General features: G+C 37.0%; 2 protein-coding genes across 2 annotated transcripts in view; both read right to left on the reverse strand.

Moving 5' to 3' along the window:
• Positions 1-6,663, reverse strand: part of LOC145991024 (facilitated trehalose transporter Tret1-like) — a 36,435-nt gene extending 29,772 nt beyond the window's left edge. Inside the window, exon 1 of the mRNA XM_083126694.1 lies at positions 6,582-6,663. The gene's annotated coding sequence lies outside the window, so the exon portion shown is untranslated. The remainder of the gene's footprint in view (positions 1-6,581) is intronic.
• LOC145991798 (clarin-2-like) overlaps positions 1-24,529 on the reverse strand; it is a 137,785-nt gene that overhangs the window by 3,728 nt on the left and 109,528 nt on the right. The gene's annotated exons all lie outside the window — the stretch shown is intronic.

Consider the following 24,529-nt stretch of genomic DNA (forward strand, 5'->3'; position numbering starts at 1 on the left):
GATAAATCAAGAGAAATACTGAGAAGAATAAAATTTGTTTGAAATAACAAAAAAATGTATCTGTTAACCAAATAGTTGTTTACGTAGTCTACAAACAAATGTATGTTCACCAGAAACAAAATTCTTTTCGTCATCGTGCACATTTGTTTACCGTTACCAAGAAATTAGGTCAGTGTTAACTAATATTTTGCATGTGGTTACGAAAAGGCTTAACTAAAAGCAGTGACGTAGTCCCAAAATTTTCACAGGACGTATGCTAAGTTTCGTGATTATATTTTTCCATTCAATATATAAAAAAAATGTAATTCATGGAAGAATACTGATGAGTTTGAGTTGGTGTTTTAAGTCCATTTTGTGCACAGTAAGGCTAATCGGGACTGTACCTACAGTTTAAAGTGCAATCCGAACCACCATACCCTCCACCGGGTATCGAACTCGGGACCCCTTGATTACAAGACTACGAACAGAATACTGATGACAATGATATACCCATAATTGGCATAAAAGAGTCATATTGGAATGGAGAAGGCATTTACAAAATTAAAAAAATATGATCGCGTATTTTAATAATTGCTTCTAAACATAAAGGCTACTGTAGAGCATGTTATTGTATTTTATTTTGTTGTTGATTTTGCTTATGTGTAGTGTCAGTTTGTATACTGTTAATAATTTTAATAATTCTGCTAATTACGCTAGTAGTGAAAATCGTGCTAAAATACTTATGGGGAAAAAATGAACAGCAAAGACATCAAATCACTTTTCTTTCGTTTTCTCAGTGTTTAAAACACTGTTGCGTTTAATTACAAGAGCATTTGTAGTCCGCCATCAATTGTTTAGGGCATAGAAAGAGAAGCAACAATATTTAGGGAGATTTCACAACGGAGCGACACGCAGACGTGTTTCTTGAGGATTATTAGCTCACTGGAGTAAGGCCAAAGTTGGATAAATATATACTAGACGAAAGTAGAAGGTATGCATTGTAGCAGACGAGTATAGTATATCTTCGACTAAAGCTCTATGTGAAAGTGTTTTGTTCTTTCGAACAAATCGTTTTGTTCTGTGTAGATGGAGAAACAGATTAAGAAAAAAGCTAGAAAAATACATTTAAAACACAGGAAGAAAAAATCTAGAAAAACACATTTAAAAGACAGTAAGAAAGAAGCTAGAAAAATAAATTTAAAACACAGAAAGAAAAAAGTTAGAAAAACACATTTAAAACACAGGAAGAAAAAGCTAGAAAAATACATTTAAAACAGAGGAAGAAAAAGCTAGAAAAAACATTTAAAACACAGGAAGAAAAAAGCTAGAAAAACACATTTTAAAGACAGTAAGAAAGAAGCTAGAAAAATACATTTAAAACACAGAAAGAAAAAAGTTAGAAAAACACATTTAAAACACAGGAAGAAAAAGCTAGAAAAGCACATTTAAAAGACAGTAAGAAAGAAGCTAGAAAAATACATTTAAAACACAGAAGAAAAAGTTAGAAAAACACATTTAAAACACAGGAAGAAAAAGCTAGAAAAACACATTTAAAACACAGGAAGAGAAAGCTAGGAAAACACATTTAAAACACAGGAAGAAAAAGCTAGAAAAATACATTTAAAACACAGGAAGAAAAAGCTAGAAAAACACATTTAAAAGACAGGAAGAAAAAAGCTAGAAAAATACATTTAAAACACAGGAAGAAAAAAGCTAGGAAAATACATTTAAAACACAGGAAGAAAAAATAAAGAGAGAGAGAGAGAAATGAGCAGAGGAAGATAGAAAAATAGAAAGATAAACATAAAGAAAAAGATGAAAAGGAAACCGAAGATGAGAGATAAGAAAGAAAGAGGTGAAGAAACCAAGGAAGAGAGAAATATGTAAGAGAATAAGGAAGAAATAAAGACAGAAGAGGAAACCAATGAAGAAAAGGAGGGATGGAGAAAAGAAGCAAGAGAGTGAAAAGACAGAAACTAAAACAGAGCAAGGAAGAAAGAGAAGAATAAATATAGAATGAAAAATTTTAAAGGCTGACAGAGAGAAGAAGCGAGAAAGAGATAATATCAACAGCCATGGCCACCGCACCAAATCAGAGCCCACTTGCTCCTCCTGAGAAGTCTGGAAGATGTTCATGTATTTCGAATGGTGAAATTGTAGTGACATTTTATTACAAATGTTATTGTTTTTTGTGATTGACAGGTTGTAAGTTACAGCAATGAACTGCCATATCCAACAAAAGTTGTTGTTTTTTTACCCCGCGAAGTATCAAATTGCCGGTATCGGTAAAAACAATCCAGCCGATACTTTCCGAAACCGATACCACCAGTATCGGTATCGTCTCAGCCCTACTGGAGGCTCATTTTCCTGCCTTGTTTGACAGCCGATTCACTGATTTGCCCTTGAATCTTTTCCTGCAAATATGCTTGAGCTTAATATTTCTCCTTTTGCTGCATGCTCTCCTCTTTTTGCTGGCATCTGACAAGGGCGGCATGTTTTTTTTTCTCCAAGATTGCACAATTTCAATGCTATCGTGGTAGCTAAGCATTATTGTTTTATAATGTCGTCACTCCGCAGTAAAACCACAACCTCCCAATGGACATGAACTTATTATTTTTGTTTAAAAGTTTCTGCATGAACAAAGTTTCGTAATTAGCCAAATCCATTGCTCACCAGGAAAGTTCATCAGACATTGATAACATGAAAATGTCGCCGGTAGGTGTCACCTTCGTTGTCGAAGGTCAGAGGTCCTTGCACATTGGAACTATGGTCACTCTTAATGATGAAATTCGCGCGCATATCTAATTATTTGTCGCCTGTTTTAGTACAACGTTGTGTTCTTTAACCTCTGCATTTTAATGAGAGAGGGGAATTATAATCAGCAGCTTAGTTACAAGAAGAAAGGTTTATTATGCTCATTCCTGGAAAAGCACTGCACATACTACATATGAGCACGTGTTCAATCGTGCGTGACAAAAATTGATCATGTGCTTATATTATTTGTTTCTTTCCAAATTGCAAAAAAGTGATATGTAAATTTCTTCCCCCCCCCCTCCAATATTAAAGAAATGGAAGGAAATATTCTACCGTGCCTAGTGTATTTTCCAAAGTTTCGTAGGCTTCAAATAGACCATTAGAACGCTTCTACAGATTTCACTGAAGTGCAATACGAGATGTGACGTCCAGAGGCGTCTCCTGAACGCATGCGGTGCATACTGCGCATGCGTCAATTGTGGGAAAAAGGACAGCTTGCTCTGCGACGACATTAATGAACATTTCTATATTCTAATTTTTTCATATAGGAGAAGTATTTATTTTACACGAGAGCGCTCAACTAAGCTTATATTACATTTCTTGGAAGTGAAAGAAAGTAATAATTATTTTCCCACAATTGACACATGAGTCACTTCAGATCCAAGAAATGTAAAATAATCTTAGTCGAGCTCTCTCGTGTAAAATAAATACTCGTACTTCTCCTATATGAAGAAATTAGAATGTAGAAATGTTCATGAATGTCGTTGCATAGCAAGCTGTCCTTTTTCCCACAATTGACACATGCGCAGCATGCACCGCATGCGTTCAAGAGACGCCTCTGCTATTTGCTGCCTGAATTTCAGCTTAAAACTTTGCTGCAGTAATCATGGTCACAAAATGGGTGATTTGCCTTCAGTTTGACCCTCTACTTCCAAAACTAGGTACAATATTGCAAAGATATTATGAAAACCTTATGACCCGATTGATGTCCTAAGAAAACTGGGACTTTTGTTTCTAAATCTTCAAAAATTGGATATTCATCATTCATCTTCCATTGCGATTATCCTGCAGACACAGAAAGAAAGCCATATAAAATATAGGCAGTGTTCTAGAATCTCTATTTGCAAGTGTGAATAATGATAATAATAATTACAACATTTTGTGGGGGTAGGAACCCAAAAAAGTGATGCTCGATCTTTGCGATCTATTAATTAAAATTTAGAACCTATGCTTTATGTTCCTTGTAAGCTCTACTTAAAGGTTAACTCTACGTAGCTAAACTCGTATTAAAGTGAGAGAAGCAAATTCATGCGCTTTGTAGGATTCTTACAATGTAACAACATCCACTCTCTCATATGATTCGTTACTCCTGCTCAGTGGCGGCGATTGGGGGGGGGGGGTCTTTATCTAGCAAGGGAAAGAACCATCCTTTGCCCCCAGTTTTGGCACCTTGCCTCCACCTCCGAAGTTTGGAACCTAATCGCCGCCACTACTCTTCAAAGATTTATACAAAGTTACATTTTTCTTGATATCAATATGCCTCTTTCCACACGTAGAATCCAAAATGTGTCAATTGGTACACAATTTATGCCTAATAACTTTTACTGAAGTAACACATTAAAGTGTATAAACTGTTTTAGGTGCATCAAAATTCACAGAGAAATGCATCAAGGGTTACTACTATTCCGTGCGATGTACTAAAATGCATCAATTAAACAGATCAGTCACTATCGCTATAAAGAAACCAAAATTACACGATTTAGGATGTCAGCATGAACCAATAATTGTTGAAAAAGTGCATCAACTCTGATGTACTTCGAGTACCTACACCTTTACCAAATTTAAAGAAAATATTAATGTGTCTTTTATAATTAAGCACTAAATTATTTCCTTATTATTATTATGAGTAAAGTAAACGAGTAATCTAGATTAATAACAATTAAAACTTCTGCTAGTGTTTATGAACTAATTTGATCAAGCGTGAGATTTTCTGAAAATTTTGCGAATATAAACATACTTTACCCGATGTGGACCTCTGGCTGTATATTATCTGACTAAACCTTCTGTTGAAGTGAACGCAATGGAAATGAACCAGGGTCCTCTAAATCAAATACTGACTCATTATTTCGGCGATAACTGACCAGTGTGTCAATTGCGCTCGATCTTTGATCTTTGTAAAGGCACAAGGGGTATTTTTACTTTGCTGTGGACATTGTAACTAGTTACAAATACAAAGTTCTGTTTGTGCACTCGTGGGCATATCTCGGACTTTACAAAGGTAAAAATCAACTTCCCTTGTGTAAGCACCGGTGCTTGGTCCATTTGAGACACGTAAGTGCCCAACTGTGATTAGGTTTTCATTTTCAGATTTCTCTGATCGGGCAGACACTTAGTTTCAGCTCAGAAAACCTTACAGGGAACGACTTAATTGTATAGCAGATGCTTCATTCAGATGAGGATAATCTTAGTGGGGGGACGAGGAGGGAGGGAGCAGGCGGAGTGTCAACCACACCACTTACATCAAGCGTCCCGAACATGTGTTTTACGTCACAACATGTAGTTCAAAATATATTCGCACAAACAGCCTTTCTATTATAATTGGAATGCATTACTATTCGTGTTTTTGCTTAATTTTACCTTACTTTACTACATTCCGAGGTTAATCGCGACGGTTTGGATGATTAGTGAATTGCTGAAATAGGCGAAAAAATTAATATAAATTATGTAACCAGGATTGGAACCCAGGTTCGAACCTAGTTCCGCACTACAACAATCACTTTGTCATGGAGATCAGTTCAAGTACAATTGTTTCATATGGCATCAGTTCGCATATCCATTGCACCAGTTGGAATGTTGGTTTTAGGTATTTTTCTTATTATATGTTGTTTTCTTGCTCTTTACTCTAATAGAAACGACGAGGATGGGATAATGAGTAGATAAAAATTCATAAAGTGACCACTCAAAGTAATATCCATCTTTCATAGCTGTACTTGGACTAGGAACCTTCGGTGGGCAGACTCTAAGAGCAAAACTCAACTCTATATCGACCACCGAAGCCACGACTTAGTGAGTTATGAATTGGCACAGGTATGATTTGATATTTACGTGCAAAGCCAATGTCCTTCGTCCTCAGCAAATCAAAGCGACATTGGTGTACTATACAGCTTGCCACATACAATGGCCGATGAACCCACATGCGCGGTACACAGCGGAGAGTCACGTGACTGCTACAGCCAATCCGCATCCCTTGTATTGAAACTCATTTTAGCGAAGGCATAGCCAGTGGGAATCTGGCAACGTCGCTAGTTCTGTCTCCCGCAGATTTTCTTTCTGCCTGCGCCATTGGCCATCTGATGTGGCAAGCTGTATAGAAACAATATCTTCCTTAACAAAACATTCCTCCAGACGTATATGCCCTCGTCATCCAAAGTCCTTTTCATTGACTACCCGAAAACATTAAGGCTATTCGTTAGACAATTCTGCAGGTGATGTCTGAAAACCTGATTTTATGCCTTCTGTGGGGGCATTCCTGCCTAACATACTCAGCACTCGCATGTGCATTGTTCCGTGTGAATTCCCTCTATTATATGCTTATGTTAGGTAGTTTAGATGTTAAGTTCCAGACTTTGTCTCAAGGCCCTAGGCATAAAATCTGATTTTCTTCCTTCATTTGCAGAACTGTCCAGTCGATAGTGTTACCAGTGACAAAATGGAAGATTTGTGAGCGTATGATGGGTTGCCAGGTATCAAGTTTGTCGATTTCCTGGATTTTGCAAATGTCGTAAAGATTTGCTACTTCATATTGAATGATCTAACAGTAACGATGTGTAATGCAATGCAATACTTACAGATTGAATGAATGCAGCTGCTTAGAAAGCAATGCAGGACAGTTGGACTTGACACTGAAACTCTGAGATATCTACAGTATGGAATCGCGCCCAGCAATGAGTCGAATATTGAGTATACCTACCTATCTATCTGCCCACTATATCTATCCACTTGATTTTTCTACAGATTTAATGCGTGATAGGTTGTTGGTGCTATCGTGACTTTTAACTGCTCAAAAAAACAACAGCGTGGACACGTTTTTCCCACTTTCTTAACGAAATCTGATGAATGGTTCGTGGTCAATGTCACTGGGATCCGTGAAGTTACTGATTAGATTCATGTTGATTTGATGGCGATTACTTAAAATTATGTATGATGTACTTCAAACTGACATTATCTAAGTGCCATTGTATGTCATTCTGAAGTGTGAGGTATCTACGAATTCTCTGTTTATCATCCAACATATGACGTGTACTGTTCATAACTCAATCTTGTATGGAAAACTGAAGAATATTAGGTACGAACACATTACTTGCAGTTTGTTAGAAAGTAACAATTACTTTTTCGAGTAAGTAACTGCAACTTTTTTCCCAATTGCGACGCAAAGTTTTTCACATACTCACTTCAAGATTGATTAATTGCTTTGATGTATTTTACATCGCCTTTCTGACACTTTTGATACGATGAAATTGATGAATGGGCAATTCTCAGGGTGTAGCACGTGGAAGAAAAGTTCACATTTGAATGTCTTCGGAAACTGTCGCCCTTTAAATCGCACCCACCCACTTCAACAATAAATGCACTTGATATTTCGATCAGGTATTGTGGAAAATTTGCAGTATCGTCCAAAACTTGTACATTTGCTTAAATTTAACAATGCGCCAGCTTCATATCATATACAGAATTAAGGGGTCCGGTGGAGATACATTGCACAGTGGTTCGGATAACACTTTAAACTGTAGGTCCAGTCCCGATTAGCCTATCTGTGCATAAAGTGGTCTTAAAACAAGATTTCAACAAACAAACATGTACAGAATTACAGAGTTCACTTTATACTCGGATAGGCTAATCGGGACTGGTCTCATAGTTTTAATGCGGGATCCGAATAGCTATGCAATGTGTCTCTACATGATTAAAGTCGACAGAGTTAGCCACTGGTATATCAGCGAGACCCTAAAAACTGCATTAAATGTAGCATTTGAAATTAAGTCTGCATGTAGAGTTAGGAATTTCAGAGGGGTAGTAATGGGGTGTGTACCTCCTCTTTTAGTATTCACTGCCATATTTTACAAACCCTCACTGTCCGACGCTTTTCTTTTTTAATAAATGTAGCGAATGAGTGATATTACCCTCTCAATGCCCAAGAGCACAGCACAGCAATTGAAATGGGTCACCTAGTTCCTGAATATAGGCTACTACTCACTTCCCTGCATGTCGCTATATGGCGATGAATGAATTATGATATCAAATTTGCAATGGCAAGTTCTGCCATCTAGGGACGTTCCAATAAGGAAAGAATGCCAGACTTCTCGATTTTGATCCAAATAGGTAAGCATCAAAATAAAAATCATGCGGAAATTTCAGCGAAAAATGCGGACTCCACCATGACTTTGGCACATCGTGCCATTTCGTTTTCAATATTAAAAAGAAACAAAACATTTTCATATAATATTTTTAAAGTTTCTTGTTTCCTGTTATTTACCTTTGCCCTTTCCTTTTCGCAGGAGATGCACAAGCATCCATGTCTTACTCAGAATTCAAAACAGGTATCTGTGGCGTTGTAACGAGCTGTGCTGACCACTCCGTCACGGAGGACGACAACTGGGTTACTGTAGTGGTACAGCCACTGGTTAAAAAAAATGGAACACCTATATCCTGATATATTTGCTTGCCTGCAGTGCGTTGTGTGTGTTGCCTAACTCTGGGGCAATGGACTAACTTCCGTAGCAATTCTCCAATAGGGAATTCTGCTATCGCCGCAATGTTAGGCAACACATTGCTGGGAAGCGAGTGTTTCAGGATCTGAGTGGTTCACATTTTAAATGCTGGTGGCTGTACATCTGTGCCAAACCATAAGTTTGCAGCATATATAGCTCCACTCTGAAAGATATCCTCGACGTCATCAGTGTTTCAATGGCAAGGAATCCCTGTCGGTACCACCAGGAGCGTATATTCCAGGCTAGGTAGGCTCTCTGCGAAGCGTGAAACCTAGAAAGTAAAATACTGAAGAGAAATCTCTTAGAATCTGTGTGAATTAAGCTGATTTGAAAAATAAGATAATGGCGATTCTGAAGTTGGCAACCTGAATTCTTAGGAGTTGGCAACCTGAATTCTTAGAAGTTGGCAACCTGAATTGGGATGGCGACGTGGCTTCCTTGAAGAGTCTAGTCTTCGCCCTTCCTCCATAGCCTAGGGCCAGGTGTCATAGTGAGAAAGCCCAGGTCTTAGACTCAGTATACGCCACTGGGTACCACTGACATAGACAGGGGTGCCAACGTTTGGAAACCATTGCAAGGACTCGAACACTTGAGTTATTAGTTCAACAAAAAATCTCATATATCTTCTCTTCCATGTATCATGCTATTAATGCACACAAAGAAAGCACCCTTATTTATATCTTAGAATCTATTGTGAACTGATTTCAATAAGCAACCCTTCCCGAATAACTGTAACAAATAATAATAATAATAATAATAATAACACGACAAAGTATTGGTTGTCCTCGGGCCCTACTGGTCCATACAAGGGACAATACCACACGGGCAAGACAGCGAAACCAGGGCACATCGCCTCACAACGTAAAAATCGGAATATTCATAACGTACACTTCATCTTACTCCATGGATGTGAAACATGGGAAGAAATTTAAGCTATGAGAAATTATATATATATATATATATATATATATATATATATATATATATATATATATATATATATGGATCTTCCGAGACCATTAATATTAACAACCAGGAGCTTCGAAAAAAATAAGCGCAGAAAGAAACCAGATACAGGAAATGGATATCACATTGAGCTAAGAGAGTAAATATGGCATTTGACTGAATTTTACATTGTATCGTACAGTGGTATTCATAAGTATTACCAAGCAAATTGTCCATCACCACGTTTACACCCTTTGTCTTATGCAATGAGAGCTTCAAGAACCGACACAAAACACCAAACAATCTGCTTACAACCTCTGAGTAGACGTAAAAATACAGTCGCTAATAATACGTAGGATGAAGATAAAAAACTACGAAAATAGTCATGGGCAATTTTCTGAGCAATATTTAAGGATCCCACTGTACAAGGAGAATAAGAAGGTTTAGAAATTCCTGTTAGATATGGTGCCGAGAAAGGCAGAGAGAGAGGAGACAAGCTGGATGGAGACACTAGAGTACGCAGGGTTTTTTTTTCTGCGAGGCGGAATTGGAATTGTAAAAGTGGATATAACAAAGCTGCGTTCCAGGTAGGGTCCGGGATGCATCATAAAACATTTCGTAATTACTACGTATTTATAACTTTCCTTTCAATTGTTGTTCCAAGACAAAAATGGTACTCGTGGGCCATTTTAAGTGAGTTTGAATTTATCACTTTTTGCAAAAATTTGATCTAAAAACATTTTCTTGCATGCTTCGCTCACATTACGGTTCTTTTCTGTGATACATTGCAAAATACCAGAGAGAGAAGTTAGACCAAATATGCACTTCAGACTGTTGGTGCTAAGCAGTTTTGTTTAAAATGTATGAACGATTGTTTCGAGAAATTATTATTATTATCGGCACTTTTATCCTCCTGGTACTTGCTCCCCTCCAGACAAAAAATTCGTGGTGGCGCCTCTGACCTATGCCCAGGTCGGGATTCGAACCCGGGATCTCTGGCGTCGTAGCGTGCAACTACGCCACGGGGGTTGGCACGATACCAGGTAACTAAGTTAGGTTGAGAATCAGGGCCTCTTTCTACGCCTCTATGTCTTGAGGCCGGACTCGCATAAATTTAGCATCTGCATTACGCGTAAATCAGATAGCAACCGGTAAAACTAGGTGCAGGGCAATATATGCAAGGCCAATGCAAGTTGGACAATTTGAACTGGTAATGAAACTTCAAAAGGACACGTGATACAAACGCAGAATACATTGTTCATCCGATCAAAACATTATTTCAAACGAATCTAAAGTCTCAAGGACTATGCGGCGCTAACTCTGAATTATTTGAGGGGAGGCAATGGTGACCAAGTGCCGAGAACCAAGCCTAATAAGAGGCACTTGCACCAGGTTCCCCTGGTAGATACGAGGGTTGGAGCATAAGTCATGGCAACTATTTTTTCTCGAGAATGCAAGACCGGCACAAATATTTCGAAATATGTAAATAACGATAATATCTTTAACGATTTTTTTTGGCACTTCCCTACCAACCTCTCGCACACATGACCTGCATTGTTCATACATAGTCCAGTTCCATACAGCGTCCTCTTTCATATATACAGGGTGTCCGAATTGAAACGCCATAATTTCAACTGTCTGTAACTCCACATGTATTTCATGCATCCAAATGAATTAATTATACATTAATGAATATATATAGTTCTAACGTTTCTGTGAGCAAAGTAGTAATTAGTACATTTACTTTAATATATTTAGTACTTTTTTGTACATTTAGTACATTTCTACATGCGACCCACGAGCCGCACGGAGGATAACCAGCCGATACTCGATTTCCCGCCAGGTTGCCTGTAGCATGTATGGTTGTCCCAATGGCAACTCTTAAGCTTAACACCGACTGAGATGCCGGAAGAGCGGCAACAGAACGCAACAGACGCGCTTCCGGCGTCCCAGTGGGCGATAACCTGTAAGATTACCTGCAGACTTCTAGCCGGAAATTCCGTGCTTCTGTTCCGCGCGTTTCCCTGAAGTTCTGTTGCCGGAAATTTCCGTGTTTCGCCGCGTCTCAGTGGGCGTCAAGCTTAATCACTTCCATGAAGCAGTTCCAGAGTTGCTACAAGTTGTACAAGTTGTACTTTGATTGAATACACCATGTCCTTGACATAGCCCCACAGGAAGAAAATCAAGAGGGATAATGTCAGGCGCATGTACAAATATACTAAATGTACTAATTACGTACTATTTTGCTCACAGAAACTTTAGGACTATTCTATATTCATTAATATGTAATCAATTGTTATTCATTTGGATGCATGAAATACATGTGGAGTTACAGATAGTTGAAATTAGGCCGTTTCAATTTGTACACCCTGTTTATTTAGAATTTTCGTGCCGGTTCTGCATTCTCGAGAAAAAAATAGTTGCCATGACTTATGCTCCGACCCTCGTATAAATCAATTGATTATTAAGAATTAAACTGTTTACCGGAACTGCTTAAGGTACGGTGTTGCGGACAGGGAATTCAATATCCCTCATTTTACCAGATCTATTGAATTAATCTTAATAGTATTGAGTATATTACGTGCTGTAAAAGTCACACCCTTGTTAGGTCGAATCTGTAATTAGTACACCAGCGTTTTAAATCAGTAACCTGACAAATGTAAACCTGTGCGTTACACCGATTCATGAAGTGTGTATGTAAGGACCGAAGATTCTTGGTCTCGTCCATAGGAAAAGGTTTTATAAGTCCTTGCCTTCACTCGTCTCACCCAACAGGTCGGTAGGTGCTGGGGCTTGTCCCGAGTTGATACTTTCCTGGAGATGAGGCCTGCTCGAAAAGGTTTTATAAGTCTCGTCCATAGTTGATGTGGTGTGATAAGCACATAAATCTGGAGGCTTTCATTAAACGGGCACCATGTTAAATTTCGTTTGTTAAGGCTTTACATTAATATTTTCTGAACATAGTGATATTTGTGCATTTAAACGTACAAACGAAGTTACTTATTCTGTGTTTTTTAAAATCTTTGCGCTATTACATTGTAAAAAAATGTGACAAACGACACACGCATTTTCCATTTACTACGAACAAGGAAATTAAAAAAATCTTGTAAACATTCTAGGATTTCATACGGCTTGTGTATTTGTCATTATTAGTCCTAGTGATTTATAATTAACGTTATAGATACGAGTGAGATAACTTCCAAATGAAAAGAAAATATATTTACCCTTACTTGCAAGCCAATAAGTTATTAACTCTATACATAATACATTAGTATGTTGTCTACAATGGTGTTACAAGGTTTTTTTGTCTAGTCACAAAGCATTTCGGGATATTAAAATGTAACTTCTTTTTTTCAATTCTCCTTTACAAACAACCGAGAATAGTTTGAATAATATAACTTTAAAAATCGTAAGAAATCTTATACTGTGTACACGCTGTGATGTATTCTCGACTTAAAGTTTCCGAAATCATCTACTATATTTTTTTCACAAAAATTAGCATATTTTCCGCTAACTCGCCCGGTGCGCTTTGAAGAAATTTTAAGGGCATCAAGGCCTCCCCGATGGCGCAGTGGTAGTGTCGTCGCGGGTTCGATACCCGGTGGAGGCATATAGTGGTTCTGATTCCACTTTAAAATGTAAGTCCAGTACCGATTAGCCTTACTGGGCATGAAGCGGACTTAAAGCACTAACTCAATCAGTCAGTCAATTTAAAGGCATCAATTGTTTTAAATTGTTATCTTTCTGATGGGTCTTCAAGGAGGTGTTATCAAGTTTCCCTATAATCTTTATCTTTGGAAGTGTAACATAATCAAGGGGGCATATCCCCAACCCTCTACATAAAGGATTGAATTCTCTGAAGCATCATGGTTGGAGTTAACTTTGAAGGGCAGATTCTCAAAAGTATTTGACTGTATTAATCACAGTGCCGGATATACAAATCTTGCCCCTCCCCCCTTCAAAAAAATACCAAAGGCCCCCTCTACTTACCTACATACCTTTACACCCACACACATATTATATATATATACGTATATACACACATATATACATGCACATATATAATGTATGTGTGTGTGTAATTCTTGATCTCATGTTGACAAAGTCACATATAGGGACCTAGAGGGTGATTCAAAGTCTCTTAACATCCTCTATAAAAAGTGAAGGATTTAGACTTGGTACAATTGATCATGATAGAAAGAGGTTACACTTAAGGGGAACCACAATGGTGTGTTCCAAGCGGACATCTGCCATATTGGTGGCCGCGATATTGAATTCAACTCAAAATTTTTAAATGGGATGGGGGTGATGTGATATACGTGTATATGACACTGTGTTCCACACCTGGAAAATGATACATTTGTTACAATAATGCAGTCCTAACATTTTCCTTAATAAAGATAGGTTGAAGAAACCTTCACCATCCAAGATCGAAATTTTTGTCCCGCCATAAAGCGGCTCTAGGGCCCACCCAGCCTCAAATCAAATGGTTCCCGGGGATAAAAGGACGGTCGCAGAGTGGTACTGATCACATCACCTCCAAAATGTCCGACATCGAAAATAATGTGGGGCCCTACCCCCACATACCCTAAGTGTGCGTTCATGGCACGGTTCTATGTGTACAGGGAATTTTAACTTTACCTTTACCTGTATATATTGTACTCGTTTCTTCACCCCTGAGTAACTAAGTTTATTTTTTACATACACACATACCAACCTTCTAGTATGTCAATGGCTGAGGGCCTGTACCTAATCATATTTCGACTGTGCAAAGGATTAGGTAATATCAATCCGTATCGTCTACTGATCTGTTGTTTAATGTTTATTTGCAATATCTAGCATGTAACTAAACGAAATCGGTGTGACTGCTTCATATTGTTTCCGCATGTTTACAAAATTATTGCTTGCAGTATGCTCCCAAGGAGTACGTGTACGACGAACCTGCTAGTTACGTACCCAATACGACCAAATAATGTAAATAGTTTGCCAAAGCGGAACAGAGATGGCAGCACCAGGCGTGCAAGATTAAGAATTAACATAATATATGTGAATAACTATATAAATAAGAATAAAACGAAAGGAAAGATGAAAAACAATAAAATCTACCATAAGAAGACAAATAATACATATAAAATAAATAAATTAATGTATATACTTGATAAATCAAACTAGTGATCATATGTAAATTGATCAGAAAACTAAAGAAGTCAAAGCACTGCTACAAATTTGTGTCTTTGAATAGATCTTGAATCTGTCTGATTTCATTTACCATTCCAATTGTGGAAATTTTTGTTTATACCAGTGGCGGCGCGTTCCAGTCGACGCCCCACAGCACTTTTGATTGCGCGTTTCAACCGTGGCACCTACTTGGATGCGCGTGTCAGTCGTTTGGCACCAAATACACCCTATGTAGGTTAGACATGTTTAGTGTTGGCGCGTTACAATCGCAACCACAGGCGAGGAAATTAGTACAGTTCCCAAAGCCTAAGGGGAAAAAGCTGTAAGAAGGATAAAGTAATCCCCAAATCGTAGAAAAAGCGGAAATAGAAGGAAATTAAGGAGAAAGTCCATATCCAAACCATCTACGAAGAAGGAAATCCAGATCGTCCATTCAGAAGGAAATCCAGATCGGCCATTAAGAAGGAAGTCCAGATCCAGATCGTCCACTAAGAAGGAAGTCCAGATCCAGATCGTCCATTAAGAAGGAAGTTTCAAATCGAGAAAAGAAACAATAAAAACATATTGAAATGAAGATTGACTGTAAATGAGAATTATAGAAGAACGTAGTTTATCATGTAAATATCCTGATTGCATGTATCCTGTGTTTGAATAATATATTCGTTTAAACGTCTCCATTGGAAGGCATCCTGTCTAGTTTCGTTGTCTACAAAGAACCCTACCCTGTAGATATTCTAGTTGAGGTTTAAGATTAAGATTCATGCACCTTGCACCAAATAGAGGTAGCATGCTTCGGCTCTTTAAGAGAGTTGCAACATTTTTTTCAATTTATTTTGTGCCTTTTGAAATTTGTGGCCTTGGCATAGCTATGACGTATTCCAGTCTCGTGAGATGATTAACATTTCATTTCATAATGTAGCGTACAAACTTGAAAACGTGATCTCAAGTACTGTGATAACATGTTTGTCTTATCAGATATGTACTCTGTATCAGAAACTGCGAGTACGTTACAGTCACATGTACACTAAAGTGTAAAAACATGGGTCATTTCATAGTTTTATTTCAGTGAAGAAAATACTCCATAACAAATAAAAATGATATGTGCGGAGATATGTCCAGTATAATTTTCAGACAACGCTTAAAAATGAAAAACACTGAATAAATATCCATTAATAAAAGCAATATCTTAGAACAGGAGCTTGTTATGCGGATGTAGGAGTTTCTTTACTTTGGTGTCGGCAATGAAGGAATGTGTTAACCCCAAGCCCTCTATTTTCTGTGAATAAATATTTCAAATTTTCTCTGAGTAATTTACGTGTAAATTTAGAAACATTTAGAGTGTATTGAATTACATAAGCGATAAACTGAATTTTAAAAATCATTTTGAATGTCTGCTGAAGTTCCTGGAAAACCCTAGAAGCCAATAAATATTATTTTATGAGGGATCAAACCCGGCACTTGCAATAAAGAATTCTGCACAATGAAAAAGTATAAAACAATGAGAAATATTAAAGAGATTGAGAATGCCGTTTGCTACTTAGCAAAACAAGTTCTGCACATTTCTCATGGCTCAATTTTTTTTCTTTAGCATGGAAGCTTTTTTTACACAATCACAAAGATATTTAGAGACAGATACCCGATTTTACATTTTATCGGAACCCTAACGTTTTTGTTAGTCCTTCCATAAACGTTAATTTGGAAATTCACTGTACTTGGAACCATCAGATCAAGCAAAGCGACAAGGAGTGGCTATTGGAGTAGATAAAGCTTCATGTCATGTTTACCTGTTCAGAAAACCTCTGCGTTGCACGCCTTTTCATCCACAACGATTAGTAATTGGCTTATTGAGGACTAAAAGTGGTAAACGTTGTAAGTGCCAAAAGCGAGAGTGTTGGGAAATCGCATCGTTCCGCACATCAGCCCGTAAGAACGTGCACACTAGTGACCTCTTTACACGTCCTTTGAACTACTTAGAGAGCTACCAGCCACATTTCACGTTTACCACATTATAAAGCATGGCACATTTCACAGTTTAACGTGGAAAACTGTGTTTGAATTATTGTGGCACTTACAGCGTTTACCAATTTTAGTCTTCTATTGTGCAACTCTTATGATGTAATTAATAAGTACATTAATTCTATTTACATGATAAGTAAATATTTATTTGTAACTTATAGGTGTAAATTTGCCTGTTTTTGGCTAACTTTCCCCTGTTGCAACTTTATTTCCCATGGAATATCAAACTCATTTTTCTTTACAGGCACCCCTCACTGAGTACTCCTTATGCTGTAAATATCATTTTTTATTAGCTCCCCCAACAAAGATAAAGGGGCTCATAGTTTGAAGAAGAAAAAAACGAGCATTTTTAAAAAGCTATAACTCAAAGAGAAAACCAGTAACAGAGCATAAATACTTTCTGTTAAACTTTTGGATGTTTATTTTTCCTCTAAGAAACATACCTCCGATATTAAATGAATACCCTGCTAGAAAAGTCTTAATCTTCGACTTTTGTTCAAGGAGGCGCAACCACGAATTATTGTCTGGGGGGGCAAGTACCAGGATAAAATTACCAATAATAATAATAATAATTTTAATAATAATAATGCTAATAATAATTATAATTTTAATAATCATAAAGCTAATAATAATAGTGTTATTATAACATTATTATTATTATTATTATTGATTGCTTTATTTTACTTTGCTTCTTGTGCCACTTTTGGCTAATTTGCGAAGATGGGGATGAGTGATGATATCATGAAATTGATGAATGAACACTCGCAAACATTCATGTCCAAGCTGGGATTCGAACCCGGAACCAACGTTGTTGTTATTATTATTATTATTATTATTATTATTATTATTATTAGTAGTAGTAGTAGTAGTAGTAGTAGTAGTAGTAGTAGTAGTAGTAATAGTAGTAGTAGTAGTAGTAGTAGTAGTAGTAATAGTAGTAGTAGTAGTAGTAGTAGTAGTAGTAGTATCAAAGACGTTATTATCCTCGTAAATTATGCAAAAAAAGGTAGACGGTGCTAAAGAATTTGTGTTCGAACAAACAATTTGAATTATTTTTTCAACACGTTCAGTTCCACACTAATAATGGAAAACAAGCATTCTAACTATTTTTGAAAGACAGAAAATGCTTGATAAATGCATTCCAAATATAATTCTTTTGTACATTAACATGTATAACTTTCATGCACGATATGTTTCACATATATGCAACATGCAGCGACGTGGACACTAAATTGTGTACGTATTCAAAGTTTCTTTAATACATGTATATATAACATATATTATTTAAATACATTACACAACCAATTCATCCATCTCACAATAAACCAACAGCAAAAATTACATAAATTTTCTCTGAAACGTGCACGCTCCCTTCCCTCCAAACAATTGAGGGGTCTAGTGAGAGAGGGAGCTATACCACTTTGGCAAGAAATGGAAATAAATTGAGTTTTCTAAAGCATTACGTTGAGTCATAATTTGTATAACAAAGGGTATTTTTTTTCTGAACATATTGTTAGGTAAATTATTCAAAAGGAAAAATATGAATTTCAATATAAATACCATTTATTATGAACATGTATGGTATATTGTTGTAGTATACCCATGTGGAAAAATCAATCTAGCACATCAAATACTTTGAACAAGGCTTAAATACTTTTGCCTGAGTGTAAATCATGTTCACAGGGTTACATATGATCTACATAAAGACAACTTCATATGTCTTCTCGAGGATCTTCACTGTCCATTGTTTCTGTGGATTTTAGTTTTTTGTAAACACCATGAAAAACTGGAGGAATATAAGGCATTATTGCCATGAGATCTTTTAACTTCAGGGCTGATAGTAGTGGTATTTCTTCAAGAAGTATAGTCACATAAGGATGATCAACTACAGGATCATTTTTGGAGCGACAACCTGGCATCTTCCTATTGCAGACACCATCGGTAAGTGGCATAGCTCCTTCTCTCACTCAAAATGCTGATGAGGACGTATTCAAGAACTCAGAAAATCTGCTGCAGAACAAGCGGGAGCTATGCCACATGGTTGTAGTTCACATGATAAATGACAGATGGCAGGAGAAGACTGAAAATGGCAAAAATTCAAATTTTCAAGATTTGTGGCATAGCTCCCTCTCTCACTAGACCCCTCAATTGTTCATGCACTTAAAACAAAATTAATGAAGACAAGTCTTATTTCTCTGTCTGGTAAATAACAATGTATTACAGAGAACAATGATAAATTGCGAGCGAAGCAAGCAAGAAAATTTTTGGATCCAAATTTTTTGCAGGCTGAAATCAATATTGATTTAATAGGGCGCAAATAATTTTACGGGACGCCAATACATTCTCTCATTTACAACTTTTGTGCCTCCTCGATGGTCGCCTTGTGATCAAGGGGTCACGAATTCGATACCCGGTGGAGGCACATGGCACAGTGGTTCGGATCCCAATTTTGACTGTAGGTCCAGTTCCGATTAGCTTTTCTGTGCGTAAAGTGGACTTACAACCACAAATCAATCGATCAGTTTTACAGCTTATTTTCATTTAGATCGTTCGGCGCCCAGGGCCAACTCCCGCCTCCCCCTAACTAGGGTTTTGAACTTGATAAGGCCAAGAAAAGCAGGTATTGCGAGCAACGCGAGCAAGAAAATTTTTTGGAAAGTGTTTTTATTTGCATAAATTTTGAATTTGTGGGCGGTAATTTCCCCCTGCAGGTACACTTGGCCGTCAAAGTTTGTCCCCCCTTGCCCCCCTAGAACTAATTTCGGTCCGAGGTTGGGGGGCAATGCCCCCCTGTGGTTGCGACACTAGAAATATCAGTTTTGGCGCTATCAGTACGTAAAATGTCAGATTTGCAATAGTCGAGACTAAATTTCTAGCTTGCATTCATATCATCGTCATTTTTATCATCATCATCATCATAAATAGGCGTGCCTTAAAGTATCGCATAGCATTTACCTGGTCAGAATGATCGGAGCACAATTTTCAGAGAACAAGTTGTCATGGAAAAGTTACGACATCAGCAATGTACGGTTTTTTTATTTATTTATTTATTTATTTATTATCCTGCGCACAACAGGCATCTGCCCTTTTACAGTGCACAGTAAATGTCTTACATAGGATTTATACACATCAAAATAATATTTATACACATTTCAGATATTAAAAAAATACATATAGGGGTTATATATATCGTCCTTAAACATTACCGTGGATAAAAAAATTAATCAAACCTTATACAATTACATTCATATATGTATGAGTATATATATACACATAAAGAAGATAACAATAATAATAATAGTAATAATAATAATAAAAAAATAATAAAAATTAAAAAATTAAGCAAGAATGTTGTCCATTAAATAGCGTTTATACTCAGAAAATTTAGCAAATATGTCCAAGTGTATGCCCCTCTCTAACCATTCATTATACAAGCTACACATTCTTCGCAGGGGAGCCATTTCTGCGGATTTTGTACGGGTGCGGGAAATTGCAAAGAGTTGCTTTCTTGATCGCAACTTTGGATGGGGGACATAGAAAGCTATTTTTGAAAGCAGAGAGGAAGAATCTAATTTGTCGTTAAGAAGTTTGAAAAGAAAAAGGAGCTGATGTATGGTTCTTCTGTTTGCAAGGGAGGTAATGTGTAATTTAATTAGTAATTCGTTATAAGGTGTCATCTTTGGATATGCACCATCTATCCTAAAAACTATATAGCGAGTGAACTTATTTTGAACTTTTTCAATAAGATCTATTTGTTTACTGGTTTGTGGACTCCACACTATAGATGCGTATTCTAATTTGGGCCTAACATATAGGTTAAATAATGATAACAACGCTTTATTTTCATTGAATTCTTTTGCAGTTCTCATAATGAACCCCAGTTTTCTATGCGTGTCATTAACAGTCTTTGTGATATGTGACTGAAACGATAATTTATCATCGAACACTACGCCAAGATCTGTTATTGAGTTTGCCCTGTCTATTTGTGTGTGTGCTATTTCGTAGTTATAGTGTATTGGGGATTTCAATCGGGTAAATGTTACGGCCCTGCATTTCTTATGGTTAAGATTAACTTTATTTGCTTTACACCATGCGTTGAGATTTTCGATATCCTCTTGTAATTTAATGGAATCATCTTCATTGTGGATGCTCCTATAGAATTTTAAATCGTCAGCGAATAAGAGTTTCTCGGAATTTCTAAGCTGTTTTGGTAGGTCATTAATTAATATTAAATACAACAAGGGACCAAGATTAGAACCTTGAGGTACGCCTGAGCCAGCTACAAATTCATCGGAGCAGCAACCTTGATAATTTACGTATTGTTTTCTGGTTTTGAGATACGAGCACATTAAATCTACGAGGGAAGAGGAGAAGTTACAAAATGCTAATTTTTTCAAGAGAATATCATGGTTTACAGTGTCGAACGCTTTGCAGAAATCTGTGTATATAACGTCTACCTGGCCTCTGTTGTCAAGTTCAGTGGAAATGAAGTTTGAAATTTCTACGAGGTTCGTCACGACAGATCTCTTTGGTACGAATCCGTGCTGGTCCGAGGAGAGAATTGGTTTTACGTGAGCAAAAAAATGTTTATAAAGAATCTGTTCTAATAGTTTAGCTGGCGCAGAGAGTATCGCAATTGGTCTGTAGTTTGAAATTTGAGATTTATCTGATGTTTTCGGTATGGGACAAATTTGGGATAATTTCCATTTATCTGGAAATCTCGATGTTTGTATTACAAGGTTGAAGAGTATATGTAGCGGATATTTTAGACTTTCACCACATCCCTTGATTACATAGGGGGGGATAAGATCAGGCCCTGCCGTTTTTTTAGGTTTAAGGTTCTTTATTGCTGCTTCTACTTCAGCGATTGATATATCCTGTAAATTTAGAGAAGATAGAAGGGCGTCGGTTTCAGACAAAGGGGTTGGTGGTTCGTAAGAAGACGGTTCCTGTACGTAAACAGAGTGAAAGTGTTTCGCAAACGCTTCGGCAATTGAGTTGTTGCTGTCGAGTTCTTGATTTTCATTACAGATAAGTTGTGCGTATGATGGTCGTTTTTTATTTCTTATGAAGGACCAGAATTGCTTCATGTCCCCTGTTTTAACACTAGCTTCAATGCTTTTCAAGTAGTTTGAGTACGCATCCTGAATATTCTTTTTTAGTCTGGTTCGTATATTTTTGAATTTTGTTGCATGCATTTGAGTATTCCCTACGTTATGCTTCATTTTACGATGATGTTCTGCTTTGGATGCCAGATCCCTTATAATCTGTCGCGTGAACCAACAAGGGTAGTGGCGGGAGGAGGGAGTTGAAAGAGGAATGCAATCATCGAACACGGACGTGACGATCTGATAAATTTTTTTAACGGCAATATTAACGTCTAAGCACAATTTTAATTCTTCCCAATCTAACGAAGTAAATTTTTTATACATACTGTTAAAATCAGCTTTCCTAAAATTGTAGCGTTTCTCGTTTGGTTCCGGATTTCTTGTTTTACAACGTACATGACTTACTTTCAAATATAAAGTAGGGTGATGCTTATCCTCAGGAACGGACAGAGGTTCTTCTCTGGACAATTTTATGTGGTTCAGATTTGTTAGGACTAGGTCAAGCATTTTCCCATAATTATTCTTAATATTATTTTTGTTTTGTAGACCAGTTAGTTCTGAGAACGATTCTAAAATAAGTTTCTATTTTTCTGGGTGTCGTAAAAAAGTACGTACGAACAGGGCCGGATTAAGACTAAATTGGGCCTGATGCTTGAAATCTTCGGTGAACAATAAACACAACGACGTTATAGTTACGTCACAGCGCAAAGAATAATAGTAACTCTATAATAAGTAACGCTGTGTCTAGGCGTCCAAAACTTGGGCTCCAAATTTTATTCTAAGATTTATTTTCAGGTTTATATAGCAAAAGAAAAATGTTCAGCTTTCGGAAAATTCTCGTCTGTTTTCATCTAGGCCTATTTCAGGAATGGGCCTAATGCTGCAGCATCAATAGCACCCACCTTAATCCGGCCCTCCGTATGAAGTAATTCTTGAAACTTTCCTGGCGACGAATGATGAATAGATAGAAATATGACAGCGACGTTAGCTCTCGAAAGCTTGGAATCCTTCCCAGTACTCACATGGTCGATAGCCTAAGAGAATCTATTCAAGTAGTAGGTAATTTCATTCAAGTAATTTCTTACTGGATGGTTCAAAGGTTCTTAGATACTTACAACATACATATTTCTGCCTAATTACTAGTGGTTATTACAACAAGAGTATGTAACTTTGGTGTCATGTTACACCCCCATAAGTTCCATTGGTTTATCAGAACCTATAGATTCATCTTCTACTATCTGGATTAATCATGAATTTCAGAATAGCTAATTAAAAATTATGATTTGAGATATATTTTCGACAATGTTCGGTCAAGGTTTCAGTGCAAGGGATGTAGTCGAGAAAACTTATAACACTGAAGGGTTTGGAATGATCAGCAATTTCAATGCAACAAAATGGTTCTGGAGCTTCAAGATGAGCTATACCGGCCTGAAGGAGAAATATCTGTCTGGAAAGCTTACAATAATTGAAAACCAAGAGCTGCTACAATCCGTTCAAAAGAAGTCTGCCACCAGCACTCGCCAATTGTATACTATCCTCAAGGCTTCACACACTTGATAAGATTTCAGGAAGTACACCACAGATACAAAGGAGGGTGAGGTTTTTCAATCAATAGTTCAAGTTTATAAGTTGTGGAGTAATAATTTCTCATCAATCAAATAAAAAATCTGAAATTAATATCAACATTATTAAAAGTTTATTTTAAGAAAACATAATTATATTGTACAATTGATTAAAAATTGGATGTTAGGTATTACCCAAGCATCAATTCTGCAATATTAAATTAAAATGCCGATTAGGTTAAACATATTCCTAGCTAGTGTTTTCTCTGAAGCGACATCTTCCTACACTTCGAATTCCATCAAAATAAATGAGGAAATAATTGAGTTCTTCTTCAGTGTCCAGAAGATATCCTTCCGTAACTTCAATTTCTGATTAATAGGGAGAGTGCCATCCCTACCTTGCATAATCTTTCCAAAAAGTTCATACCTCTATTCGTTATGTCACAAACTTCCATTGATTCCAAGTTTGGAGAAAATTTAAGAACCTTGATTATTGCATCACCCTGGACTTTTCCCTTTAGATAGATGATTCCCAGGTAACATAGTCGTGAAAAAAGTTTATTTTGGATCGGGTGGTCCCAGATGAAGACAAGGAATCTCAGGAAAAAGCATTCTAAGTGTGATGTAGCTGAGAAAAGAACCCAAACTCTGAATGCTTTTATAGAATTGACATTACCTAACTAGAGGAATTCCATACTTTGCCTAATTGATGGCGAAATTTCAAAAATGTGTTCACTGACATAAGACGTTGTGTCCGGAAGGTGGATCTTTTTAAAGAAGTGGAAACAGTTGAAGGTTTTCATAGGAACTGACGAACCTCTTACCTTAACTTATTTTGCGTATTCGAGTTGACGAAGTTTCGGGCACATTGATCTCAATAAGTGATACAACTTATCCGTCATACATTGTAACTTGACGCATACCAGGTTTAAAGTTGGAAGTACATAATCGATATGAGTCAAAGTACGTCTTTCAAAATCTCTGCACAGATTTGACAGAAAAAGATCCATGTTTGATATTGAGCTTAAATTTGGTATTAACTCTAAAAACATCAGCTCACTACTGTATGTCGCTCCTAACAGTTCGAGTTCTACATTAATCTCTCTGAGAGTGTTGCACAGAGGACTCTTCTTTCTCTCGTAGAGCTCTGGAGGTTCCCCAGGTGGTGTCAGTTGCTGAAAGGGCAGGAAGACGTTTGGAAACTTCCACCACAATGTGCTCT

Source organism: Lepisma saccharinum, chromosome 8 (assembly GCF_977018435.1).
Source record: "Lepisma saccharinum chromosome 8, izLepSacc3.1, whole genome shotgun sequence".
Taxonomy (NCBI): Eukaryota; Metazoa; Arthropoda; class Insecta; order Zygentoma; family Lepismatidae; genus Lepisma; species Lepisma saccharinum.